The sequence below is a fragment of the Alexandromys fortis genome, unplaced genomic scaffold (genome assembly GCF_014885135.2).
Source record: "Alexandromys fortis isolate MF-2015 unplaced genomic scaffold, M_Fortis_MF-2015_v1.1 scaffold_85, whole genome shotgun sequence".
NCBI lineage: Eukaryota > Metazoa > Chordata > Mammalia > Rodentia > Cricetidae > Alexandromys > Alexandromys fortis.
In genome coordinates this window covers 1,565,013-1,588,023 of record NW_026067975.1, presented here as the reverse complement: position 1 = coordinate 1,588,023, position 23,011 = coordinate 1,565,013, and positions in this window count along the sequence as shown.

Sequence of the window (23,011 nt, the reverse complement as noted above, 5' to 3'; positions counted from 1 at the left end):
AAAACTCCACTTCCCTAAGTGTCCTCTTCTCTTGCCTCAGCCTGCTGTCTTCTAGAAACCTAGTTTCTGATTAAGCCAGAGCCTGGTCCTGGATTAGACTCAAGGAGTCGACAGATCACACACCTAGCCTGGGCTCCTTCCCTCAGGGCAGTCCTTGCTTTCTAAATAAAGATAGCTTAACTTCTAGATCAAGGTCAATTGGTTGGAATAACACTAAGGCCTGGGTAGAGGCTGGGTCCTCTCCAGAGCTGGCTTCCTAGTCTCGGGCCAGTCCGTGGGCCTCAGCTCACTTGGCACTGGGTTTCAGCTCTAAGGGCAGACAGCTTTTGATTCTGGCTTCTCTTAGGGGAAAGTCGCTTGTCCTTGTAACCCAAAGATTCTCCTCTAGCTTTTGGAGCCAGACAGTTTCTTTGCAGCTGCTCCTGTCCCCAGAACTAGAAATGGGTCTGAGTTCCAGGAGCCATTGAAACTTGGAAGTCCTTCTTAACTTTCTGTGTAGCTGTGACGTGAGAAGCTCTCAGCTAGATGCTGGGATGAGCCCTGCCCTATTCTGTGCAGTGGACGGACAAGTAAGCGGGCCCTAAGGAGTCATGGCTGTGAGAAAGGAGGCAAGTGCAGTATGGGAGTGGGGGAGGAGCCACGGGATTGTTATCGGCATTTAGGCTAAAACCTAGGGCCACCTGTCTTCAATATGCCAAACACAGAGACAAGTAATAGCAGAGAACGAAGAGCAAACAAGGCCATTCAGAGACTCCAAGTCCGCTTTCAGGGTTATGACATGAGGTTTAGGTTCAAATAGAGGGCAAGAGGTATGCACAGCTAAGTTGTCCTGGTCAAGGTGTGGTCTCTTCTATCACAGACCCATAATTGTTGGAGATCCAGTCTCTACTCCAAGGTGGTAGCAAGTTGTTAGATGTGTCTGAAATATCTTCCTGGGAAGCAAGCACCAGGACTCTAGATTCCCGAGGAAATTCTGATTCCTTGCGGTCTGTGTCAAGAGCTTGGGAGTCGAAGGGAGACGCATGCATCTGTCAGTAGAATAATCTTTGATCTTGCAGGGATGGTTATAGAGGACAGAGGAAATACCCAGGAGAGGAGATGAGAGAAGGCTCCTGAAGTTGAAGACAGGTTTGGAATCCCTGGTTATTGGATAACTGCCCCTGATGTAATAAGCCAATCAAAGCAAATTAATAAATCCAGGTTCAACCTGAGTAAAAAGCATTTCTGGGTGGTCCCAGGGAAAGAGGAGAAAATCACAAGGGGAAACCACAAGGAGGGGGCTTTTAAATGCCTTCTGGGGGTGGAGCCACCGATGGTAGGCTTTCTCGGTGGCGGGCGAAGTCTAGAATGAGGCAACTCCAGGGTAGGGGCCGCCACTAGGCACCCTGAGGATGAGGCTTGGAAGGGACGGAGCTGGAGACTCCAAACAAACACAACTTAGAAATCTCAGTGGGTACCTTTTGGGCTCTGATTTGCACTTATAAAAGTAAGGCTGTTATAAAATGATAGCTAACTTCTATTGGAGTCCATTAACATTGGGTCAGTCTCTCAGAAAGCCAGCCATTTAGGGGGCCAAAGGGCTGGCTGAGCAGGCAAAGCATTTTCTGCTAAGCCTGAAAAACAGTTCGTTCCTTGGAACCCATATGGAGGAAGGAGAGAACAGAATCTCACATGTTGTCCTCGGACCTCTGCATGTGTGCAGTGTTACATACAAGCATGTACAAGTGCACACAAAATAAAGAGATGTAAGAAAATAAAAAATACATATCTTTAAAGTTAAGTCATGCCCTCCTCTCTTCTCAGTGAGTCTTTTGTTTGGGTTTATAGAGGTTCCTACTTCTCCTTTCTCTCCTTGGGGGATTTGGGGCCCATTTGGAACAGTTAAGAAACCGTTTCTACCCTTTTTTTTTTTTTTTTTTTTGGAAGCCTAGGTTAAGCCAGGGGCTCTTGAATCATACTATATGAGTTTTACAACTTTACAATATCAAGGCAGTTTTCATCAGGAGACAACAAAGACTGCTCTTGTCTACCTTTGGGGGAGGGGCACATCCTGAGGCTGGAAAAAACGCTCCCCTCTTAGACTGCTGATAAACCCTGTTCCTTCACTGGCCAAGGTCCTTTGCCGCTCTGAGCTTTGGTTTCCTTATCTGTGAAATGAGTTGTTCTGAAGATTAAATGACGCAATCCACGCAAAGTCTGGTGTTTTTCCTGCTGGTTGTATTGGCTTTAGTACTATCAGTATCATCTTTTTCAAGGTCCAACTTAGTGTTTCTACTTTGAACCTCTTTCTATTGTGTGTGTGGGTTGGTGTGTGTGCACACCATGCATATGTGTGCGTTTGTGTAGGTTAGTGGTGATGTTGGGTGTTCCCCTCTATTGTTCTCTGTGTGTGTAGGTCAGTGGTGATGTTGGGTACTCTCCGCTCTGTTTATGTGTGCATGTGTGTGTGTGTGTGTGCGCGCTCGCGTGCGCGTGCGTATGTACTCTCCTCTTGTGTGTGTATGTGTGTGCTCCCCTCTATCTCTCTCCACTTTACTTTGTGAAACAGGGTCTCTTATTAAACCTGCAGTTCACTTGACTCAGCTAGATGGCTGGCCAGTGAGTGCTGGGTATCTACTTGCTTCCACCTGACCCAGCACTGGGGTGACAGATACTCACTATAGTGCCTGGCTTTTTAAGTAGGTGCTGGGGATTTGAGTTAGGTCCTCGTGCCACCTCCCTACCCTCCTCTCTATCTGAAATCTATTCTGTGCTCTAAAGAAACAGTCTGTTGAGTCAACACTTCATGATTTAGTATTTATTGGCCATTGCTCTGTGTTTCTGTTTATTTCATATGTGTCATTTCTCTCTTCACAATCATATTTTTAATTCGTCATCTTTTACTAAATTATCTCAATAAAGGTCAATATGGTCAAAGGGATACAGGAGTTAATAATTAGTTAACTTTTTTCATGGCAGGCACTGAGAAGCTGGCTGGGAGTAGATTCTTGTTCTGAGCTCAGAAAACTTTTGGGGAAGTTAGAGAAGGGGAGAGGAGCCAACCACAGTCAACCATACCTTTCTTTGCATCTACTTTTAAGTGTTCTTTTACTTGTTTTGATTTTGTTGGGAATTTTTTACGTAACTGCTAAGACCCTCACTGCAGCTAGCAAATGGCAGAAAGTCATGAAATCAGATTGGATGTGCTTCTTTAAGACCATGTGAATTAATCTTATTTCTGTGGAAGAAAATAAGTTGTAGCTCTTCAAAATTCCGCTTAAAATACACCAGCTAATAATAATCTGAAAATGCAAACAGTTCTTCCTACAAGACAGCAATGTTACTATTTTAAAAAAGCCAACTAAACAACCACCCCCCCCCCAAAGTTAAGTGTTCATTGCCCTGCCACAGTTGACAACATGTTTGTCAACGTGGAGGCATTTTCCAATATGGGAAGAATGGTTTCATTAAGTCTTCAGCATTGTGGGATCCAGTGGCTGGTGCAGGTGCTATTTTTAGGGACTTTGTAACCTGTATGAATGTGTTGACATCTCAAGTGTCTAGTTACCCAGTGCAAATAAAACCAGTCCTCATTTAAAAATTGAAGTCATTATAAAGTTGCCCTCCAGGGCTGGACGGTTTGAACTCCTTAAACAGCACCAGCCAGTGCAAGGTCTCTACTCCAGCCCATCGCATGTGCTGTTGGAAGTTCTGCAGTAGGCTATCGCCAAACCACTCTGGGATTGACCTTAGCAGTGGGTCATTCTGTAGGGAAATGATGAGGCACAGGAAATGGCTGTCTTCTAAAAAATGTCCTAGTCAAGATTAAAAATGTGCAAGGGTTCTGTTGATGACTTCCAAGAGTCAGTAGGTCCCAGGGAAAGAAACGTTACCTGGGCTCAAGTTGGTCCATGAAGTTGGCATCTCAGGAAGAGACTAGGGCTGGCCACTCATTGGGCTACTGGAGCTGGGGAGTCAGTGATGGCCAGGAAGCTTTAGTTCCTGAAGTCAGCGTGGAATGCTGAGGGAACAAGGATGGATGGCTAAATAAATACAGAGCTGAGGTGTCTTCAAGAGCATGGCAGAGTCAGATATTTAATCGCACTGTGAACCCCAAGTTTGCATTTGCATTAATTAAATAAAATTAACCTCGAGTCGGACAACTAGTTGACAGAAAGTAGTTATCGAGAGTTAGAGGGAGTCTGGAAGATGAAGGGAGAGACACACAGGAAGTAGTAGGGAGGGACTTTGAGTGTGGTGGCCGTTTTCAGTTAGGCAGAGTGGAAGGGCTCTCTTTCTGAGACTCTGGGGAAGAGAAAGGTCAATTAGTTGCTCCTTAACCTCTCTGAGCTAGCAGGCATTCACCCCAGCCTCTTAACTCTTGAGTCTTATTAATAAATAGAACAATAGAGATTTAGTTAAAAACTACATTTGGTGGCAGTGGCAGGAGGCCAAGCCAGCAGGCTATAAAAGTCCTGCCGAGCTCCTGCCTTAGAAGGGGGCCAGTAACTACTGGGCGCCATTACTCACTGAAACAGCAGTAGATTCAGGTGCAGCTGCTGGGCCAGCAGAAAAACAAGTAGGTGGTTTTGAGGAGCAAAATTATTGCAAGTGACAATCTTATGTATGATCTCTTTAGTCCTTCTTCATGCTCTCTGTAGCTGAGTGCAGTGGCTGCAGGAATATACAAAAGGAGAGAAACACATACCAGCCCCGAAATTACGCCTTTTTGAAGGAAAAGACTCCAAATAGTCAGAAGGCAATCTCACTGTCCCTTTCTGGACCTGTAGGACTTTTGGAATGGCCATGCTCAAAGGTGTTCAGTCCCCATTAGGGCCCACTGGCAGGCCTCCCCTTCCCATGCACAAGCTTCTATGCCTTCCTTTTCTTTGCAGCAAGACCCCCATCTCCCTGGACCTGTGAGCCGAGGAATAACCCAATGAAAGAATTCAAATCTGCAATCTGCAACTATTGGGCTTTGTTCCTCAGAGGGATGGCTGTCCAGGGGTGATAGTTTGATGACTGGAATAGGCTGGGGGTGGCATTTATGAGGTGGGTAACCCTGCTTAGGTTTTTGATACCTGTCCCTCCTAATAAGTAAGGATGGTATGTGATCTTCATTTGTGTTCTGATACCCACGCCCTAGCCGTGGCATTTCAGCTGAGTGTTGTTAATCTACAGCTTTGGTCTCCTCTGAATTGGGGCAGTAACTCTTCAACCTCAGAGAATAGTTGACTGGGAGAATACGCGAGTGTGCCAATGTGAAGGGAGTTGTGAGGAATCCGGCTTGCTTTTTCAGGGTGGCACTGGAGAGCAAACCTAGGGCCTTTCACACGCTAGGCAAGCACTCTACCAGTGGGCTACACACAGACCTTCAGGGAATATTGTAGTATCATGCATTTGGGGTTAGAAACTGGGGTGCTGTGGAAACAACCCCAAATAATCCCATTGGTATCTAGGGTTCAGACTGAGATAAATGTCAGTTATTATCGACCTCTGCCGTATCCTCTCCTCTGAAGGCTTGTGCTCTCCCAAGGGCTCTAGGGCCTACCTGACACACATTGGAGACCACTCTAAGATGCTCTTCACATATGTTTTATTGTTTCTTCCAGGCCTGGCACCATGGAGAACCAAGAAAATAGGAGTCCAGGGGAGTGCAAAGGGCAGACAGTAAGGAATGTGACTTGCGCAGCTTCCTTCCTCTTCAGGAAGCACCTGGGGGAAACTGAGGCTCTGTCTGTCTCGGACAAGTGCAAAGATTTGTGAATGATTAATTAGAATCAATGTCAGGTCACGTTCAGGCTTCTCCACATGAGGTCCAGCACACAGCCTTGCTGACTTGCCTTAAAGGCGAGTGAGGTGTCCCATACATTCCTCCTAGCTCTCTTGACTGCTTGTCCTGTGTGTGTGTGCATCTCTGAGGTCAGAACCACATTGGGAGGAGCAAAGGTGGAGTTCAGTGTTAGACATAGTGAGGTGTTCACGTACAACTGTTCTGAGGGCAGCTAGACAGCCCCAGCAAGGGAGACAGAAAAGCTTCAAGTCCCAGGGAGGAAGCGCATGCAAAGCTGTGATTGTCAGAAACCCAGAAGGATGCTAAAGGGGAGGAAGGGCTCCAGAAACACAGGGCTATGGGAACGGTCAGCTTGGGAGAAGCTAGTGACACACTGTTTGCAGATAACTCTTTAAAAGTAACAAAATTAAAGGTCTGTCTGCTCTCTACGGTGTTAGGACAGTTGATTCTCAAGTGTCACAGATAAAGGGCTCCTTTCTGTTGCCTAGATGCTCCCGTCCTTGAGAGGCTGTCATCTCTGTCTTCTTGTACGGTCCATCTCTGGCCTCTGGTTTGGAAAATGACTTTCTCAGAAGTTCATTTCTCTATCTGTGCTTCAGCCGGGTACTGACCCTGTGCTCATCCGATGCGTTTGACAGAAGTGAGACTTGGAAAATGACAGGAAGGGCTTCTCACATAGGTAGGGACTGCCCCTCAGGTCAGTCAGATACCCGGACCCCGGTTTCCCTGAAATCTTCAGTTAGCGGAGCAGTACATTCCTCTCTGCGTGTAAACTGGTCCAATTTGGATTTTCCAGCTATATAAACACCTTTCAATGGCCCCAGTATAGCATCTGGCTGCGTATGAGGTGTGTGCTGATTTTCGCCTGGTGACTGGGTTGGAGGCTGTGATTTCTAAGGTTTTTGGACTTCGGTGACCCCTGTCATCACTAAGCAAATATGCACTGGCAGGTCACAGAGACACCTTTTGTATGCAACAGGACTAAGCCCGCTTGGATCCCTTCCAAGGCAAGTGTTTGCTGAAGTTACCCAAAGCATACAATTAGAGAGCCTCAGGGCAGGGACCTGCACCACGAGGGCAGCTTTTGTGAGTCTAGAACAAGAGACAAAGAAATGCCTGAACCAACTGCATCTGTGTTTAGGGAGAAAACAAGTTTCCTCTGCATAAGCTAGAGGAAGGTTCTTAACCTTCCTAACCCTGTGAACCTTTAACACAGTTAGTTCCTCATGTTGTGGTGACCCCCAACTATAAAATTATTTCTGTTGCTGCTTCTTAACTGTATTTTAGCTTATGTTATGAATCAGAATGTAAACAGTTTTGTTTTCTGGTGGTCTTCTCCTAAGACCACTTTGAAAGGGTTTGTTCTACCTCCAAAAGGGTTGCAACCCACAAAGGGGTCGAGAACCACTGGCTTGGAGGGCAAGACTTAGGTCAACAGCATTTTACAAGACAACACTTTGGAAATAAAGCAGTAGAAAACTGTAGCTGTTTTGTTGTGGGGTATCTACCAGCGAAGACTGCTCGGACACGGGTTTAAGCCAATGGAAAATCTTTGTTAGCCAGCTGTTGCTGACTACACCGGGTGTTTGGGATCCCAGCGTAGCTCCGAGCCTTTCTCAGGTTGAAAAAGCACAAAAACCATATTCTGGGTTGGCAACCAGTTAGCTAGAAGCGGAACTACAGAAGCCAAAAAGCAAAGTTAGTGCATATAGAGACTTTCCCAGAGTTATGGACTTTGATGGATTGGGCCTTTGTTTTAGTTTTGGCAGGTGATGCTGTCTACGTGTTGAGTTTTTCAGCCTGAATGCTACTTCCAGCATGGAGTCAGTTGTGCTAAGGTACGGGCCTACTAAGGTTCTGGGGCTCTGTTACAGTTTTAGTTTTTATTTTGTCCTACATCAACCCTAGGCAGTAGTTGACATGTTGCCTAAGAATTGGCACTCCATTCCTGACAGGTCTCAACTTCCTAGCAGGGTGATGGATCCTTAAGAACCAAGATTTTTTTTTTCAAGACAAAGATTTTCTGTTTAGCATTGGTTGTTCTGAAATTTGTTCTACAGACCAGGCTGGACTTGAACTCACAGAGAACTGCCTGCCCCTCCCTGCCTCCTGAGTGTGGTGCGACTGCCTTGCTTAATTGCATTGTTTTTATTTAACTTTTTACTACTTTACTAATTTGCACATGCACTTTCTCTCTCTGTGTATACACACCATAGTATACATCAGAGGACAACTTATGGAAGTCGGTTCTCTCCTCCCATCATGTGGGTTCAGGAGATTGAATTCTTGTCATCAGGCTTGGTGACAAATGCCCTTACCCACTGAGCCATCTCGCCCAAGCTGATTTCTTTATGTGAAGGATGACTTTGTCCCTCAAAGTCGTCGTGGTCTGTTGGGATCACATGCTTAGCCTTGAACCAGTCACCGGTCTGGAAGACAGGGATTGATTGGTTCGAGCCTCTGGTCTCCCTTGTTGAGTTTCAAAACTTTATTTTCTCTCACTCTGCTGCTCCCTCCTTCCTAGTCACAGTGTTCAAAGGCTCTGTCCTTGTTTTCCTCCCTTTTCTTTCCCTACAGATCACACACAGGTTAGGGCATATGAGCCATGGGTTGTAAGTTTAATGGAATCTTGTAACTCAATGTAGAGGCCGTGAGAATTCGCCAGCAGTGTGAGGTTTCTGAATGTGCAATGACCAAACGTTAACTCAAACTCAAACATGCAGGGAGTCTGCACTGCTTGTGGGCATGCTTTCTCGTGCTGCATCCTGCAACTTTACTCCTGAATGGGTTTCGAACAGATGAAGCATGCACTTTGCCCTGTGCATGCCAGCATGTCACTGGCCAATGAATGGACAAACACTCCTGACACCCTCTGCTCAGATCTGAGACTGTGGTATGAGTTGTGATATTTTCACTGTATGTAAAATTTTTCCTGCTCTTATGCAACCATAATGGTTTAATCACAGAAAACAAGGACATTTAATATTTTCCCACTACCATTCCTCAGCTTGTAAGTATTAATTACTACATCTTTGGATTGTATTGGGTTCGAATGTTTGGTTTTAAAAATTGCTCATTGCATTGCTCACTTAAGTTTAGGATTAGGATAGAATTTCCAACCCATTCTGAAATGGAGCTTAATGCACTTTGTCACTTTTTTACTGCACACTTATGCAAAGAACATCTCAGCATTTGTGATCACAGAATCAAAATACACATAATTGAATATGTAGCAAGACATTTCTTGATGGAAAATTCTTGTGTGGTTTTTAAGGTTTTGGGCAAGTCCCAAACCTGCAGGGCGTACTCCAGGAAAAACACCTTCTAGGATGGAGGGGAATGCTGGCCATACTTGGAATTTCTTCTCTCTTAGGGAAATGTCAGTTCTGCTCAAAAAGTCTCGGAATGGATTGAATCAGGCCCACCCAGAATATGTAGGAGAATTCCCCTTACTTAAGGTCAACTGGTTGATAGCTTCAGTCAGATCTACAAAATATGTTAACAGCATATGTTTAGATTAACAGGGACACTGAGATAGGTAACGTGACCCATCGAAGTCCCGCATGGCCACTCCCAACTCCAGCCTCCCTGCTGGGCCTCAGATCTGAATACTCAGCTGGCTGTCCAGCAGAGCCATTCGTCTGGCCATTCTCTAAACTTCTGTTTCCACTCTATCTCCTCTAACTTCTCCACCACTGGCTCATATAAACACCCTTAGTGGGGTCTGCTTCTCTGCCTCTCGTCTGTGCACCTGTAAGCAAGTTCTATCTCCACGTCCCTGTTCCACCGTCTCCAGTGTCTCCCTTCAGCCCAGGTTCTCCTGTTTCTCGTCTGAATACTTACCTGGGTCACTCAACCAGTCTTGCATTCATTCCTGCCTCCCTTTCTTTCTAATCCCACCCCTTCACCCAGTGCTCCTTTAAAAAGAAACACCAGGTTGACCCGATTGCTATTTGCTTAAGCTCATTGGTAACTTCCCATTGGTCTTAGGTTAAAATGTGAACTTTTTACTTAGGTAAAGCATATAGCAAGAAATGGTCATCTCAAAGCTGGGGGCAGAGACTATAAGAGAAACCGTTCTAGAAATACCATGTCATCATACACTTAGCTGAAACCACCACCATGTAACCACCACTGCTGCCTCCACAATCACCAGCACTGCCGCTAGCACCACCGCCAGCACCACCAGCACCACCACCTAGGTCAGCACCAGCCTTCAGAGCATCGTCATCATCATCATCATCATCATCATCATCATCATCATCACCATCATCATCATCATCACCATCACCATCACCATCATCATCATCATCATCATCACCATCATCATCACCATCACCATCACCACCACCACCACCATCATCATCATCATCATCATCACCATCATCACCATCATCATCATCATCACCATCATCATCACCATCATCACCATCAGCAGCAGCAGAAGCAGCAGCAGCAGCAGCAGCAGCAGCAGCAGCAGAAGCAGCAGCAGCAGAAGCAGCAGCAGCAATAACGATGCCGATGATGCCGTGCAGTACTATGCTCCAAGCCAAACTGCCACTATCTTCAGAAGTTCTGCTGGGTCTGCTCACCAAAGACCCTCACAGCTGGGCCTGTTAACTATTTGCCTTCTTCCACAGAAGGAGGTGACAGGGTGGGTCATGGGCCTTCATCTGAGTATCCAGCCACCCCTCCTAACTAGGTGTAGGCAATTCTGCCACAATGGCATGTGGTCTTGGGGGAGGGGCTAGAGGACATTGGTAGAGAAGAATGAGAGGGGAGGTTCCATCTAGGCAGCCACAGGGAAGCCATCATCCCCACTGACCTTCCAGTGTGGCTACTGGTCACCCCTGTACCTGTCCATAAGTCCTCATCCATTGCTCTGTACTCATAATAAACTCATTGGTTCTCCTGGGTGAACTTTGGTGGAATTGTGCCTTGGTTTGACATTGGGACTTTAGGAGGAGAGGTAGATATTGTTTATGTTTTCCCCAGGGAAGGAATTTGGCAATGGTGACAAAACCCTCACATTCTAAGGACAAACTACCATGCACTGATCAGGAGAGGCCTAGAAATAGCTAGAAAAGTCTGGAAATGGAAGAGGTAAAAAATAGTAAGCCTTCTCTCAGCATGTTTTAACAGCAGAAATGGGGACCTTAGGGCCTCAGGGCAAGGTGGCTTATTTTCTAAATAGAATAGAGAGGATCATAGTTTTCTTTAAGTCTCCGAGCAAAGCGTTATGTATTCTGGCATTGGAGGCTCAATTCAGAGAAGCAGCAGCGAGGAAAAACGTTTGAATGAGAATGAGGTTCCCTCCTCACCCAGCTGTGGAAAATGACAAGCGAGGGAAGGGTTGGGAAGGTTTCTGGTTAATTTTCATTCTCTTATCTTGGGTTCATTCTCTTCCCTGTTTGTTTCTGGGACCAGACCTCCATGCCCCCCCCCCCCCCAGGGTCCCTTGTCCTTCAGGATCAGGTTAGGTCCAACCAAAGGGAGAAACGAATTGAGTGGGATCGCCAGTTAGAGGAAAAGGAAGAGTGTTTCTCCGGGCCCTCCCCTTCCACTGTGGTTTTCAGAGTGTGGTCTCTCTGCATCACCCGTGCGCTGGCTAAAACTGCAGTTTCTGGGCTGGAGAGGTGGCTTGAGGGTGAAGAGCGCACGCGGCTCTTCCAGAGGCCCTCAGGCGGCTCACTTAACTCCAGCCCTACCGTTGGACGGATCTTACTGTTGCAAGGAGGCCACTTGTTTGTTCCCGGCCGCCCGGCTAGCTTAGACCCCAAATAATCACACAGCAACTGTATTAACTAAATTACCACTTGCCCCCAAGCTCTAGCTTCTTATCAGCTAGTTCTTACATTTTAATTTAACCCGTCTCCATTAATCTTTGTATCACCACGTGGCAGTGGCTGACTGGCAAAGTTTCAGCACTTCTGACTCTGGTGGCTCCATGGTGTCTCTCTCTCTCTCTCTCTCTCTCCACCTTTCTTCTCCCAGCATTCAGTTTAGTTTCCCCCACCTACCTAAGTTCTGCCCTATGAACAAGCCAAGGCAGTTTCTTTATTCATTAACCAATAAAAGCAACACATAGACAGAAGGACTCTTATACTATCTTAAACTTTGGCATCTGCCAGCACCTGTACATATATGTACTTATACATGTTACAATTTACCCCCATACTCACTGTACATATATACATAATTAAAAACAAATACTAAAATTAAAAATGCAAATTCTTGGCTGACCTTTGTCAAAGAGCAAATGGCATACCCCTGCACAGCTCACACAGATTCACCCACATCCATTTCTTTTGAGACAGGGTTGCACTGTAGCCCAGCCTGGCCTTTGAGCTCCTGACACTCGTCCTTCTTGAGCCTCCTGAGTGCTGGGGTGGCCAGCATGCTGAGCTGGCTATTTTCATGTCATTTTGACTCAAGCTAAAGTCTTCTGAGAGGAAGGAACCTCAATGAAGAAAATGCTTTCTTAAAGTGGGTCTATAGATAAGTCAGTCTATAGGGCATTTTCTTAGTGGTTGGCGGGGGAGGGCCATTCCTGGACGGTTGCTCCTGGGTTCTATAATAAAATAGGCTGAGCAGGCCATGAGGAAGAAGCCAGTAAGCAACACCCTTTCATACTCCCTGCATCAGCTCCTGCCTCCAGGTCCCTGCCCTGTTTGAGCTCCTGTCCTGACTTCCTTTAATGATGAAAGTGATGTGGAAGTGTAAGCCAAATAAGCCCTCTCCTCCCCTTGCTTTGGTCATGGTGTTTCATCACAGCAACAGTGACCCTAAGACCCATGCACCTTCTGCCCGGCATCAATGCACATTTTGAAATGCCTTCCAGGTAGTGCATTCTACAGTGTGAAACCCATTCCTGGCAGACAAGCCCTTTTCTGCCGGAAAAGCTTTCGCTGGCTTTTAGTAACTGCTTTCACCCTTTGCCCTTTGCCCTTTCATGTCTAGAGGCAGGAAAGCCCTGAGCCCCGCCAGCAAGTGGGCAGCTCCCAACCCCTTGCTAGTTGCCTTGTTCCTGCTCGCTGAGGCCTGGCTCCCGCTAGCAGCCTATCTGCTGCACAGAGGGCCCACTTGTGGGTCATTCCTGGAAATCAAAATATCCAGGACAACAGTGGCATGGTCAGAAAGGACAGAGACCACATAGACAGTGAGTCTCTGCTCGGCTTCCCTGGGGGGGACAGTGGTTTGCTGACAACCAGCTTGCTCAGACTATGACTGCAGTCTGCCTTCATCACAGGTGGACCTGTTCTTACTCTTGGTCAAGGAGACTTTTTGTAAACCCTGCTCCGGATGTCACCTATCAGATGACCTTCCTTCTTCAGACCGTGGTGAGGAGGCAGCTTGGAGGAAGCCTTGGATGTGGGGAGCTGTGATGTCACTTTTCAGCTGTGTGGTATGGGTAAAACTGCATGGCCTTGCCAAGCCTTGGAGTTTTCTCCTGCACATGTGGACACTGCCACCTCCTGGGTTGTGCTTCGGGAGGATTATACAGGATGCATGAGGTATACCTAGAAGCATCTTGTCCATCTGGGATGCTCTGCCTTTAAAACAAGATGTCGTTGTAAGGGCTTAGGGCATAGTTCAGTTGGCAGAATGCTTGCCTGGCATTTAGGAAACTCTGGACTCAACAACACCGTGTAATAAAAGTCTGATGGCGCATGCCTGTGATCCCAGCACTTGGAAGGCAGAGACTGGAGGGCAGAAAGTAAAAGGGCATTGTTGGCTACCTAGTAGTATGTTCCAAGCTAGCCTGGGATACCCGAGACCCTGCCTTAAAAAAAATCAAATAGTTGTTGGAGGAGCATCATATCCCCCAAGAGTTCAGAGGTCAAACTTGGTTAGCATGCATACAGCCTGCTTGTCTTTTAAGGTATGTTGTAAGGGCTGGGGATACTGTTTGGTGGTAGAATGCTTGCAGAACATTGAAAATAATAAAACTAAATTAACTCTCCATGACTCGGCCCAAGTTTGTCTCTGAGTGCTCTCCTGGGGGACAGAGGAAAGTCTAAGTCCCAAGATGCATCTGGGGGAGACGTGAGCAGCCCCATGCTAATGTCCGTCTCTGTCTTGGCCCAGGCTGACTCTTCTCAGACGGGTCTGTTCCTTCGCCTCGATGACCAGGCAGAACTCCTCGCTCTTCTGTGCCCCATGCCCCCTCTAGGTGGCACAGTTGCCACAGGTGTGGGGGCTGTTTCCTTTGGGCGAGCACATGACACCGGCTTGAGACCTCCGGAGGGGAGGAGTAGCCACTTCAGAAGGAGTGCCAATGGTGGACAGCGGTGCCTCCCACATTCTAGATGGCTGGAGAGGCCAAAAGGGGGTCAGCTGATGTCTGGGGCTTAAGGGATTGGGAGAGGGAGAGCTGCTGGCCAAGGCAGGACAAGGTCAGAGGCGCTGAGCATCCTACAAGTCCCTGGACTGCCTGGCTCAATGAGGAATTGTCTTCTGTGCTCTGCCTGACATTCAAGTAGGAGGAAAACCTGTTTATAACTACCAAGGCCTAAAACCTAATTCTATTTAATATGTAAACACAGAAGTATCTTTTTCCCGATTTTAGTAAACACGGTTTACTAAAATTTCCATTGGTGCAATTACGGTGTCAATCACAGAAGAATGTGTTTTATTGGCATTGGAACTTTGCCACGTCACCAATGGAACACTGTTGGGTCTGGACACCCAACTTCCCCTTCCTTCGTCTGTCTGCATATACAACAGCTGTATTCATGCTTATATAACCTTCATTAAAACCATTAGACATGAACACAAAGAGTCTGTGATTGGTATGGTTTAAAGTAAACACAACGGAGGGCACAGCCAGGTCAAGGTGACAGTGATGGGACTCTGAGGACACTGGGGCTCTTTTGGAAGAGCCATCAAGGAAGGCTTTCCGGGTGGTGAAGGGAGGAAGGTCAGAGCTGTAAGCTGACAGAGCTCAGTCAGGGCCAGAGGCTGCAATATGTGGGAACAGCCGAACAGGAAACGCCAGGGCATGGCTGTACCTGGAGTGTAAGTGTGTGAGTGTGTGGGGACTCGCCATCTTTCTCCCTCTCTCTGCATATTGGTCCTCAGGCCTGTAAAAACCCCTTCTAAAAAACTCCTAAGCGGGTTTGTTGTGTGTCCCATGTTTCCTTTTCACTCACGCCAGGTAATTTCAGTTGTGACATCAAAGACAGGAGAAGTAGAAGTAAAACTGAGGAGACACACATTTAAAAAACGAAATGATTTACACCCTACAAATCCACTACTTTGAAACGTATAATTTAGTGGATTTTTGCAAGGTTTTTTTTTTTTGTCATGACCACTAATTCCAGAATTCACTGTATAGACAACCACAGGAAACTCTGCGAATGTCAAAGTGGGTCAGCTTCTGCAGTGAGGGATTAACTGTGAAATGGAAGGAGGCGAGTCCATGTTACAGTGAGCTTGCTCCTGCCGGGGAGATCTCACGGTGTACACTTGCCAGAGGATTCTGTCTTCAGTGATATCTCGTTGGAAGCCTGAAGTTGGTCAATGTAGGACTATTCACACATCACAGAAATTGGTGGGTATCGTACATAAGCTTTGTTTCTTGGCTTTCAAGTTGCTAACTCTGGCGCACTGCCCACTGTATGGCCTCAAGTTGCTAACTCCAGCTCGCTGTCCACTGTATGGTCTCAAGTTGCTAACTCCAGCTCACTGCCCACTGTATGGCCTCAAGTTGCTAACTCCAGCTCACTGCCCACTGTACGGCTGCCCCCACCTGCTGTGACATTTAATTTTGTCCTTTCTAGGCTCTATACTCAGCTTTTCTCCCAAGAACTTAATTTGTTGCCTGAATAGATCAGACCTGGACAGATTCTCTTCAGGCCACCCATTTGGCAGAGAAGGGTGGCTGTGACCGACTGGCTCAAGTTTATTTGTAAGCATTCCTAAAATAAAGAGGTGCCTGTGGTCCCGAGTTGCGCTGGTGAGCAATACCAAGCTATTATTATTTTGTCTTTGGAGTAAAATCCTCAGAGGTCCCATTTCAAGATGTAGTTCATGACCTCTAGCAGGACACACACATTCCCACCCCCACATCTTACATGGCAGAAGGCTTGTCGATTCAGACATCATACAGGGTCACTTTCATGGTTAATCCCTAGATTGCTTTTATTGAAAGTACCAACAACTTAAAAAAAAAAAAGCTCATAACAAACAGAATAAACAATCAAAACTCCTGAAAACCAAAACCCAAGAAACTGATTTTTGAATTTTATTTTACAGAGCTGCCCTCTGGTGGTGAATCTTGAGAAACACAGGTAGATTCTCAGTCACCTGCTGGGTCCAGGCAGGAAATGTAGAAAGAGGAAGACGGTGATACTTAAGGAGAATGAGGAATTGTGGGGATTGTCGGGACATCGCATGCCCCAGTCAACAGGGAGCTACTTGAAGTCGAGTCAAAGACCACCTCTGGATTGTGCATCCAGAGCAGAGGTTGGGTAGAGCGCAGATGGAGGGGCACCTTCTGCTTCACAGCCTCCAACCAGTATTTCTATGGAGTTATTATCTGTGGATATATGGAGGTAGTCGAAAGTTTGCTCAGCAAGTGTAAGGTTCAGTCCACACCACACACAAAAAAATTGAAGTTAATTGCATGTATGGAAACTATTTGCAGTTTTTCGTGTCAACATCTGAATATTTGGCAGCCTCAGGCTCACATTAGTGTTGGCAGCAATCTGGTGATACTCACAGCTATTTATTTAGAATCTTTGAAAATGGCACATGACATTTAAGAACAAATTATCTTGACTTTCCCAGGGAAAACAAGAATTATCTCTATGAAGTTCGTAACCAACATAGCTGGGCTCTATACTTTAGTGACAACTTACCCATGTGGGCTCAAGTCCCAGCACCTCAAACGCAAGGCATGGCTGTGGGCACCTGTACTCCCAGCTGCTCGGAACACATGAGTCGGTGCGTTTGAGACCAGAACCCACACCTTATTGATAAGAAGATAAATTCAACAAGAAACTTGACACTATCTTCTCCTGCTGGGTCACACGTGACATCCTGAGAGCTGTGGGTCAGAGTTGTCGTCACTGAGCAAGGACAGAGCACCCAGGGTGGTGGAAGTACACGGCAGGCGGGCAAGTATGGTAGCCATTTAGTGAAGAAGGGAGGAGGGAGGCAAAGGAAGGAATCCAAGAGGCCTGAACACAGGGAGCTTTTCTCTGTAGTCAAGCATTGTCAGGCTTTCTCCCGGGACAGCAGGGAGCCGCTGAGTCATTGTGAAACCCGGTTTCTATCACTTTAGAGGCTCATACCAGAAAGCAGACTCTAGGTCAACCTTTAAACACTAGCCACTTCCGTTCCCGAGGTTCCAGGCATCACTGGGTATGGAGGGAAAAAGTAGTGTCCAGAGATGAAGCCCACAGAGACAAACGGTCCCTGCTTTCTGCTGTTCTTGTCTCTCCAGCCCCAGCTGAACGTAACTGCCTTCATAAAGCTATCATCATCCTTATTTTCATCCGCTTCTGGACAGTTCCCATTCTGTTCAGGATGTGCCTGATGGAGATACCTGGTGTGGTATTGGTGGCAGAGGTGGTGCTAGTCAGCCAGTGTGACGAGTGTGGGGAGGACCATTGCCCCCCAACATAACCCTGACCAGCATAGTCCATGTCCGTCCCCGGTGCTCAGTGCGTGGGCCGAGGCTGATGTGGTGAGTTCTCAGGGCTTCACCTGGGTTTGATTTGTCTTACTCATGCAGAGGCCTGACCACAGTGGCCCTTGCTCCAGGGATACTCCACTGGTTCTAGGCAACCCTAGGGCACAAGTCCTTCAGAAACCATGCATGGTCTGTGGAGGTGGCTTCCAGCTGGACAGGCTGAACCTGAGTAAGGCGGGCAGGCAGAACTGTGGCTTGACTCACCTTAACCAGTCTTAAAAGACTAGGAAAAGAGAAATTCCAGAAACGAGGAATCTTATTTGCTTTAAGTATTTTATTGTGCAATATCATGTGTGTGCATGTGTGAGTGGGGTGTGTGCATGTGTGTACATGAAGGTGAGCTTGCCCAAGTGTATGCATGTGGAAGCCAGAAGTCAAACTCTGGTGTCTTCATCTATTACTCTCTGTTTGGTTTCTTTCATCCTTTTTCTCTTTTCTTCACCTCCTCCTCTTTCTTTTTCTTCTCCTCCTCCTTCTCTTTCCCTTCCCCTTCCTTCTTTTCTCAGGAAGCATCTCATCATGTAACTGGAATTTACAGGCATTTGCCTGCCTCTGCCTTAAAAGTGTGGGTCCCTGCACCCCACCACTTATTCTTCTTCAGGCAGGATCTCTCAATGTACCCAGATCTCACCATTTTGACTAGACTGGCTGGTTAATGAGCTCCAGGGACTCATGGCTCTGTCCATCTCTCCCAGAACTGGGATTTCAGATGTATTTCATATTACAGGCATGCCTGGTTTTCACATGTGTGCTGGAGATTTGACCACAGGTTTTCATGCTTGTGAAGTGTAGCAAGCCCTTTGCCTACTGAGCCATCACCCAGCCCCTATTATGTATTTTTTTTAAAAAAACACACACACACTCCAAGTTTTATGGAATAGTAAGCAGTCCTTCCCACTTCATACATTTGTTGTAGGGAAGATGCTTTTTTGTTTCCCGTCCTCCCGGCAGCTCAGACAAGAAATAATCACACAGAAACTATATTATTTAAAACACTGCATGGCTCATTAGCTCTAGCTTTTTATTGGCTAACACTTATATCTTAATTTAACCCATCTCCATTAATCTGTGTATTGCCACGTGGCTGTGGCTTACCGGCTAAAGTTCTGGCTTCTGTCTTTGGTGGGGCTACATGGCTTCTCCTTGACTCTGCCTCCTTTCTCCCGGCATTCAGTTTAGTTCCCCCCCCCACCTAAATTTTGCCCTATCAAAAGGCCAAGGCAGCCTCATTATTTCCCAATGGTATTCACAGCATACAGAGGGGAATCCCACACCACACATTCTACCTTAGTTGACCCTCTTGTTCCCATGGAGGGCAAACAGCAGCTGATTGGTACCTTTATAATTCTTCAGTTAACTCATTGATTTTAATCATTTGTTTGATGGGCTTTCTATGTTGTCATTTTTTTTTATCTGAGCAAATTAACTTCTTTTCCAATCCTTCTATTTGTTTCTTTTTCTTAATGCGATTTACCAGCATCTATGAATTAACAGTTCTCCGAAGTGGTAAGGGTAGGGTAGCAGCATCTCTGAATTAACAGTCCTCCGAAGTGGTAAGAGGACATCTTTGTTTTCATCCTGGTTGAAAACAAAAAAGCTTCAGTTTCATTAGAAACCATAATGCTTACTGTAGACCTGATAGGCATATTTTATCAGGTTAAATAAATTCCCTTACGTTTCTAGTTTTCTGAGCATAGCAATTATGACTAAATTATGAATGACTATAGAGTCAAATGATTCTTCTGTGTCTATTAAGATGATCATATGTTTATCTTTCACTTTTTATTATAGCGAGTTTCAAATAGACATGAAAGCAGAGGCACATTAGTTTCCTGCTATTTTGCTGTTGTCTCTTCTCATGTTTTTAGAAAAAGTGTTTGAAGGAAATCCATACAACTTATCACTTCTTTTGTTTGTTTGTTTGCTTTTTTTGTTTTGCCTTTTCAAGACAGGCTTTCTTCACATAACCCTTGCTGTCATACAATTTGCTCTGTAGATCAGGCTAGCCTCAAACTCAGACCCTCCTGATTCTGCTTCCCAGTGCTGGGATTAAAGGCGTGCACTACCACACTCAGCTTCTGTGGCTTCATTTGTGAATATAACAGAACAGCAGTGTGTATCCCTAACAGATGAGGATTGCTAAGAGGTGGAGTCACACTGCCCATGTTCACACCACGTCACCCTCATGATAATGTAATAACTGTAAACATCTTGATCACCTAACATCCACTTGTGTTCATATTTTCTAAACTATGGTATTTTTATTAGTTTATTTGAATAAGGATGTATATTGAGTGTTTTTGATTAATCGTTGAGACAAAATGCCTGAGAACAGCAGCTTTAAGATAGAGAGTTTATAGCTCCTCACAGTCTCAGGACACAGTCCATCATGGTGGGGAGGTCCCGGTAGGACCTCGAGGCTGCTGGTCATCTTCACATGTAGTCAGGAAGCAGAGAGCAATGAGCGCAGGTGTTCTGCTCATCTTCTGCTTTTTATTCAGCCAGGATGCTGTCCAATGCAACGGAGCCACCCACAGTTAAGTTGCAACTTCCCATCTCAGGCTAATCTAGCTAAACTTTCACAGTCATGCCCAGAGGCTTGTCTCCTAGGTGACTCCAGAACTTGTCATTTTGACAGTTGGTCATCACAGGAAGGGAACAAAATGAACATGATTTCACGCTCTTAAAAGTTCCTCTTCTTTTTGCAAATGCAACTTATATTTAATGAAGAAACAGTTATTTGTTCTATAGAATATGTTTTCTTTTTTATTTGTTCAGCTTAGACTATCATTTTTTTCTACTTGATTTAACCTCTGGACAACTGTTTTATATATTATTCCTTCCTCTGAATTTCTTATATCGAATAATCAGAACCAGAAATTTAACCTTTCCTTTTTGTGAATGTACATTATCCATTTGAAAACTTCCCCTTGTGGGCTGTCCCTCCTGTCAGTCCATTGGGAGACTGTCACCTGCAATAACCCTGAACTGATCACTGTTCAGGTGGGACAGTCTTACCCGTCCATGGGACAGGCTTCTATGTAGCTTTCCACAGTCCTCTTAGGAGCTACTGATGATGACTGTCAACATCTATGGCTTTTATTAGAAGTTGAAAATGGTGTCTTTCTAAGCCATTGGTCTTAATCTTCCTGCATTTACTAGCTGTTTTACTGTTCTACAAAGAAACTTCAGTAATCATTTGATTAAACTAAAATATAATCTAGAGAGAAGAGGCAGAAAAAATTACTCCTTTCTTCCCCTTTGTGGGTTTTTATGAAATGGGCTGGTGTCCCACCAACCTCCAAAACATGTCTGATGGTGACTGTATAAACTAATGGATTGTGCTTATTTGTTAATTAAAAATATCATCAATTCATCCATTCAGCCAAAATCAATCTCTCTCTCCCTCCTTCCCTCCCTCCCTCCGTTCATCCATTTCTCCCTCACTCCTTTCTTTTTCCATCTTGTCTTAAGTTTTTCTTTTGGGGGCAAGATCTTGTGTAGCCCAGGATAGCCTTCCACCTCCATACCTCCATTTCCCATTTGTCGTGATTTCGGGTGTGCACCACTATGCCTGCCCCATAATGCATGTACAAAATTGTGCATGCTTGTGTGCATGAGTGCATGAGTGAGTGCTTGTGTGTGTAGTTAGCAGTGTGTTTTGATCTATTTGAAATTAGTATCATTTCGGATGCTTAAATCTTCTCTTTTGGAGAAGGAAGCAGACACTATTTTTACCTCACACTAACTCATGCTGACTTACCATTACATCTCATTTTTTCCCTCTGTTATCTATTGTGAGAAGCCTTCAAGAGTCCATATGTGTAAGTTATAGGAAAGAGAGAGCTGGAGCTAGCACTAGAGATAGATAGAGACAGAAAGATAGGTGTGTATGTATATATTTATTTCTCTCTCATAATACTTATCTCTCTTAATATATATGCTGTATTATATATATATACATATATATATTATACATGGAGAGAGAAAGTGATGGAGATAGAGAATAAAGAAGGGAATGAGTCACTTGCTTGTATTTGAGCCTGATTACTGTCACTTTGTGATCATGCCTGTCTGAGAAGCATCTCAGGGTATGTTGTGACATGGCTTCTTGATGTGGGAGTGTCATATATCAATCTGTTGATTTCATTGGCTGAGCAATAAAGAAACTGCTTGGCCCTCATAGGTTAGAACATTGTTGGGAGGAGTAAACAGAATAGAATTCTGGGCGGAAGAGGAAGTGAGGTCAGACTCTGCGCTGCTTCCAGAGGGACCAGACAGCCGCCATGCTCTGCTCTCCCAGGCAGCTGCAACCCACGATGGTCTTAGGCTAGAATCTTTCCGGTAAGCACATCTTGGGGTGCTTACACACATCATTAGAAATGGGCTAGTCCAGGTGCGAGAATTAGCCTGTAAGGGCTAGAGTTCATGGGCCAAGCAGTTCTTAAATGAATACAGTTTGTGTGCTGTTATTTCGGGCATGAGCTAGCCAAGCAGCCAGGGTGTTGGGGACACAGCCCCGCCGCTCATATTTCAACAGATGGCGCCCAGACGTGATGGGCTAAATCCACTTAAAAACCTGAGAAGGCTTAAAAATAAGGGAGAGAGAGTTTAACACAGATTTTTGCTCTTTGTTGGTGGCATGCTGTAGAGAAATTTCCTGGTTCGGCAACAGCAGCAGAAAAAAAGCTGTGTCATTTTAAAGCGCGGCTTCCTGGTGCTGTGCTGCCAGTGTGAACTCTGGCTTTAAAGCATTTCAAGGCTTTTATGGGACTGGATGTTTGTGTTCCCACTTGGGATCGGAAAGAGAGTATTCTGACCGTGCAGATGGCTCAGTGCTCCCCGCCTGCACCTAGGCAGAAGGCCGAATCAGGCTTAGGCAGGCGGAAGAACATGGCGGATTCCTGCGGCCATACAGACTGTTTTCAGACTGCACAGTGCTGCGTGTCAGATTTTGCTGTAACTTGGATGAAAAGAGTTTCTGTGTCGCATGCTCAGTCTCAGAGTTAAATTGCTGACTGCGGCACCAATGTGGACTTGCTGTGTGCCTGGAATTGTGTGGCTCAGGGGCACCAAATGGATCTGAGGCAGGAGCTGCTGCTCCGTGCTGAACTGTGCTGACCTCAGGCAGGAACTACGGTAATTGCCATAATAACAGCGCAGTTAAGGTTTAGACTGGGTAGGACACAGGCAGTACCATATTACCTGTACATGGTGCAACTTAAAGTTTTTAAGAAGTGCTTAACATTTTAAGAAATGCTCCTGGATAGTGAAAAAATTACAGATTCACAGTAAAACAGATTCAGACGTAAAAGACCTTTATGGATCACATTGTTGGATGAATGTATGTAGGCTTGGGAAAGAGAAGAAAAAGAATATAAAAAAGTTAATGTCTTAAAAAGAAAAAGGGTAAAGTCTTTAAAGAGACAGAGTACAGAAGTACAGATAGTTATAGATTAAGAGAAATAAAGAAAAATAAGCCACGTAAAAATGGAAAATTCACAGAGAGTCTGGATTATGTACATTGTGTTTTCTTTAAA